Raw genomic sequence first — 6,200 nt, 5'->3', positions numbered from 1 at the left:
TAACCTAACAACCAGCATAGCAACCACCTCAAGTACCCTAGCAACAACCCATCAACCACTTCCATGATGGCAAACTTTCAAGCAACATAGCAACCAACATGATTAACCTAGCAATCAGCATAGCAACCACCATAGCTACCCTAGCAACAGCCTAGTAACCATGTCCAATACCATAGCAAAAGCCTAGCAACCACTTCCACAGTTACACCCTAGCACCCAGCCTAGCAACCACTTGAGTTACTCATTGCCACACCATCTGTACTGAAAAAGCTGGAACAATCACATTTATCCATACTTCACCACCACTACCTCTGAAGTCAAAAACCTTGGTGTCATAATTGACTCTACCCTTTCCTTTGACTCTCACATCAAATACATCACTAAAACAGCCTTCTTCCACCTCAAAAACATTTCTAAACTCTGCCCGTCCCTTAACCCCACCACTGCTGAGACTCTCATTCATGCTTTCATAACCTCCAGACTTGACTACTGTAATGCCCTGCTCTTTGGTGTCTCAGCAAAGAGATTAGACAGGCTACAATACATTCAAAATTCCGCTGCAAGAGTTCTCACCCGTACCAGGTCCTGGCAACATATCACTCCCATCCTCCATCAACTATATTGGCTCCCTGTACAATACCGTATTCAATTCAAAATCATCCTTCTTGTCTTCAAAGCACAACATAATCTTTCACCCTCTTATCTTTCTGACCCCTTACCAACCAACCCACACCTTACGCTCCACTGATGCCCACCTCCTATCCACCCCCACTGCACATCTCTGTTCCATGGGTGACAGGGCCTTTAGCGTGGCTGGCCCCAAACTCTGGAACTCCCTCCCACTTGCACTACGTCAAAGCACTTCCCTGTCCACCTTTAAATCCATGTTAAAAACTTACCTTTTCACTCTTGCTTTTCCTTCCTACTCATAACCTTGCCTCCTCCATCCCACTTGCTCCTCTATTACTGTTTTATATTTTTTTTTTTATACTTTTGTTGGTAATGTCTGTCCCCTGCTGAATGTATAGTGTGTTTTACTAAGTGCACTGTCTATTTGTACTGTCCCTGTATATGTTGCTTTTATGTCTATGTTCTCTTGTATACTGTCTCTGTTTGATGTTTTTATGCTACTCTTATGTCTATATCCTTTGTTATTCTCTTATTGTACAGTGTCCTTGGGTGACTTGAAAGGCGCTTTAAATAAAATGTATTATTATTATTATTACTACTATAGCAACCACTACAACTACCCTAGCAACTATCTTGATTACCCTAGCAACAACCTAACAACCACCACTACAATGTCAACCTAGCATCCACCATAGCAACCAACATGATTACCCTAGTAATCATTATAGCAACCGCTTTATTTTGCACAGCAAACACCATGCAGCACTCTAGATAGATAGATAGATAGATACTTTATTGATCCCCAGGGGAAATTCAAGGTCTCAGCAGCATACATACAAGACAAACACATTCTTTAACAGCAGAAGAGTAATTAAAGAATATAATATAAAAACACAACTAAGCAGTAAGGACAGTAGAAGATAAAGAATATGCTAAATATACTAAAATACAAATTATACTAACACTTAATACAATATATAAAAAAAATACTAAAATACAAATAACAAAATTACAAATTATACTAACACTTAATCTAAATCAATTCTAAAAACAGTATCCACATAGTGGTGATTAATAAATCAGAGGCGCTTGCAATGACTGAGGCAGGGACTGAGCCTGTGATTCTCTGTGCATAGTAATGTATGGTAAGGTGCTCTAAGGTGCTCTGTGTGAATGAGTGTCATGGTGGTAGTGCAATGGTGATAGTGGTCATGGTGATAGTGCAAATGAGTAAGTCAACAGTGCAACAATGCAGAAATAAAGTAAAGGAAAGTCTACATATCTATATATTTAACTATTGATGACATGGAGGGGGTTATGCATATATGTGCTAATGTGCTAATATAGCACGCAAACATTGAGGCATAAAGACAGTGGTACAAGTGGCTAGTGGACAGACAGTACCAAACATGGAGGGGATGAAGAGGCAGACAGACTATGCAGAGAAGTCTATCTCTCCTCTTCCCTTAAGTGAGGCATTGAACAGTTCAATGGCCCTGGGGACAAATGTCTTTCTCAGTCTGTCAGTTGTGCAAGGCAGTGAGCGAAGTCTCCAGCTGATCAGGCTCTTCTGTTTAACAATAGTGCTGTGGAGTGGGTGACACTCATTGTCCAAGATGTTGATCAGTTTGTTCAGGGTCCTTTTGTCAGATAGTGAAGTGATACACTCCAGTTCAGCTCCCACTACAGAGCCAGCTTTCCTTACCAGCCTGTCAATTCGCCCCACATCCTTCTTCCTTGTGCTTCCACCCCAGCATACTACTGCATAGAAGAGGACGCTGGCAACAACAGACTGGTAGAACATCCTGAGGAGCTTACTGCACACATTGAAGGACCACAGCCTCTAGCAACCATATGATTTACCTTAGCAACAACCTAGCTACCACCATTACACTGGTTAGCACTCTGGACTTGTAACCGGAGGGTTGCCGGTTCGAGCCCCGACCAGTGGGCCATGGCTGAAGTGCCCTTGAGCAAGGCACCTAACCCCTCACTGCTCCCCGAGTGCCGCTGTTGTAGCAGGCAGCTCACTGCGCCGGGATTAGTGTGTGCTTCACCTTGCTGTGTGTGTTTCACTAATTCACGGATTGGGTTAAATGCAGAGACCAAATTTCCCTCACGGGATCAAAAGAGTATATATACTTATACTTACAGTGCAACCTAGCAACCACCATAGCAACCAACATGATTATCCTAGCAACCAGCATAGCAACCACTTTATTTGGCATAGCAACCATCATATGTACCCTAGCAACACCATTCTATCTCTGCATTCTCTGTTTTTCATCTGTATGATACTTTACATTACATTTTCTAGTTTAGTTTGCAGCTCAGTGTAGGCCAGGCATTTCATCAGTTTGCAGCCCAGTCAGTTTGTTTTAACTTGTCTTTGTTCCTCAAAAATGTACAACCATTTTAAGCATGTATTTAACAGCATATGAAAATATTAATAGCCAATACAATGCAAGCCATTTCAAAATCTGAATTTAAAGCAACACCAAAGCACTTTTCCTCTGCCGCACACTCTCTATTTGTTTATCTAGCACCAGCTTTGCAAATAACGATGTCCACAGACACGGTAGAGTATGTTGCATGATTTAATGAAAGTATGATGTATTGCAATATCAGAAGCAAGTCAATTTTGTAGTTTCTTATGTCTCGTTCCATCAAACTACAGATCCGCTACTAGATCTGGCAAAATTACATAGTGCGGTTATAGCCGAAAGAGGGCCGCAAAGCATATGCAGAAGTGCCGTTCACCCTGTTACGAGTTAATGAACCACTGAAACGGTTTTGGAAACATTATTTTAAGGTAGGCTACAAAAACTCTTTGGTGTTGCTTTAAATTAGGAGAGAGCCAGGAGTGATAATTGGTTGGAATTTACCTTACCCGATCCGAATAGGCCTATTTCACATTAAAATGCCATCTTTCCGGTTTCGAGTCAACTAGTTGTATCTTTGCTTCCAGAAGGCTACTGCGTTGCTTGTGCAACTTTGCTGTAGTGCTTGTTGACATTATTGTTTCTCTGTATCATTTGTTGGTTTAAGTAGGACCTACAACATGTATTACAGCATCCCAAAATGCTGACATCAAGAATGTAAGAAAGGCCCCAAATATCTGTCTTCCCTGGACGACAGCCCAACCTGCAGCTTAATCCTGCGAAAACATCGGACATCATAAGTGAGTAACCTAACCTATGTTAAGTTTCAAATATTATAGGATCATTTTGTGTCAAATCGGACAAGGTTGTAGCTGTACAATGTCAGACCTTTTATCCATATCATGAATGGTTTCCAAAACCAAGGACTGTAAACTATTTGTTATTTCATGTCTTCATATTTTTCCCTTGATTATGCTTCAGTTACAAAACCCTAACATTTACATTTACTCATTTGGCAGGCTATAACTTTACAGCCGGACAGCCTAATGGTATTGTTTCAATATTTCTCTTAGGCTACCAAATGTTTGACTTGTTTTCAGAAAACAAGATTGAATACTGAATAAAGTGATTATTATTTTCACAATGTAGACTTGTGCACTTTTACAGCTTACACTGTTGCACTGTTGAAATTCAAGTTGAAATGTCACCTCCAAATTGGTTGTTTTGTTTAGGATTTGCCTTTGTTTAGTAAAATGAGCGCACAATTTACTAAATTGAATGCACAATCTAGTAAAATGAGAGGACGCTACAGTAAAATGAGCGCACATTCTCAATATACACAAAATATATCTTGCAATGACACAGCCCGGGGTCGGTAATCGGGAGAATCGGGAGAATTCCCGGTAGTCTGGACTAAACATTGAAAAAAGGCCTCAGAAAAGAGGCAGTAGGCATTTTTGAGGAAAAGTTGTTATACAGCATTTTTAGATAGTTCAAAGGGTCCTTAATACAAATCCACCATATAACATTTTTTTTTAGGTCCCAAGGTGAGAAAATACTGGTAGATAGGGTAAAAATTTAAACCTTTATGGATCACCACAAAACTTTCCCAGTTTGTCACGTACACTAAGACAAGTATTTTTTTGTATTACAAGTTTTCTGAAATGTAATGTTTAAATATGCAAATGAGGCTTAATCTACTGAAATATGCACTAATATGCACACATTTCCAAACTTAGGCTAGGGGTACTACTATGATCGCATCAAAATGGCTAGTTTTAAAATACTAAGGCGGCTTGACACAACTTGACACTTTGCTTGTACTATTATCAGACAGGCTTCCTACATATGAACTCGAGCATTGATTGCAAAGAATTTACTTTAAATACGTTTTTGTTAGCACAGGACCTACATCGCCTTGTCTTCCGGTTGTTGCCATAGGTAAGGTCCAGTGTTGTTATTTTAAGGAAACTTCTTCTAGGCTACACAAACAATGTTCCCAATGCTCGAGTTCATGTGTAGAGACCCTGGTGTCATGTTCTGTCGAGCCTTCTTAGTGTTTTAAAAATAGTGATTTTGATGCTATTATAGCAGTGCCCCTAGCGCTCCCATTCAAAAAGCCAATAGTTTGGCCAGGGACCAGATGATAACTACATCCATAGTGAAAAGACAAAAGGCAGAATGAAACGGGACAATGCAGGTGAAGATGCTTTGCTTGCAGTCTTGCAGAGGTTTGGCCTTTTCTCTGCCAACCTGTCCCAGACCCTGCAAAACATTGCAAACTTGGCCACGCAGGATATTGAAAGCGAGCTGTTGACAGCACCACAGAAAGGTCAAAGTCAATTAGATACATCTGTTGTTGAGAGGCTGTTGACATCTGGGGTGGGGGGAGTCTCATTCAGGGACAAACTTAAAAAGAACAAGTATTTAACGTTTGCGTCTTTGTTTGAAGTTAAGAAGTCAGATCCAAAAACTGGAAAGGTGAAAACTGTCAAGGCAGACCGAAATATTCTGCAACGCCTCATTGCTGCATATGCATGCAGGGCGCCCAGTCAATCTTGACAGCATTATGATGCATTAACTATTTGTTGTGCCCTTGTCTCTGGCAGATGTAAATGGACAGCTTCGTTCAGGTTCAAAGGCAGTGTTTACTAAGATTCTAGCTGCTGGCATTCCATGTCCCAACCACCTTGAAAACAGAGACCTTCGGGATGAACCAATGCTCATCATTTATGGTCAAGCTCTGGTCATTGCCATTGGAAAGCCACAAGCAGCAAAGAGTTTTGGGGACCTTGCTGATGTTTTTGTGGAATCTGTTCTCAGAAGTGGAGCACAATTCCAGCGACTTGATGTTTTGTTTGATCGCTACCACACACATTCTATCAAAAGTGGAACACGAAAGCGCCGTGGAAGAGACTTGGTGGCAATCAGAAGACCAATTGAGAGCAGAGATTTGCCTCTTCCTGCAAAGTGGGAGAACTTTATTGCTCATGCAGACAACAAGACTGATCTTGCACACTTTTTTATCCCAACAGCTGATTGTTGGAGCTCCAGCAAATAAGATCATAGTTGCTGCAGGTGGCTTCAGTGATGAAGAGAGAGTTGAAGCCTCTAATTCAACCTTTAACACTGACAGCTTGGAAGCCAAGCATGAAGAAGCAGACACAAGAATTGTTCTTCACTGCATTA

The sequence above is a fragment of the Alosa alosa genome, chromosome 2, assembly GCF_017589495.1.
Source record: "Alosa alosa isolate M-15738 ecotype Scorff River chromosome 2, AALO_Geno_1.1, whole genome shotgun sequence".
NCBI classification, from domain to species: Eukaryota; Metazoa; Chordata; class Actinopteri; order Clupeiformes; family Clupeidae; genus Alosa; species Alosa alosa.
This window is presented reverse-complemented; position numbering follows the sequence as displayed.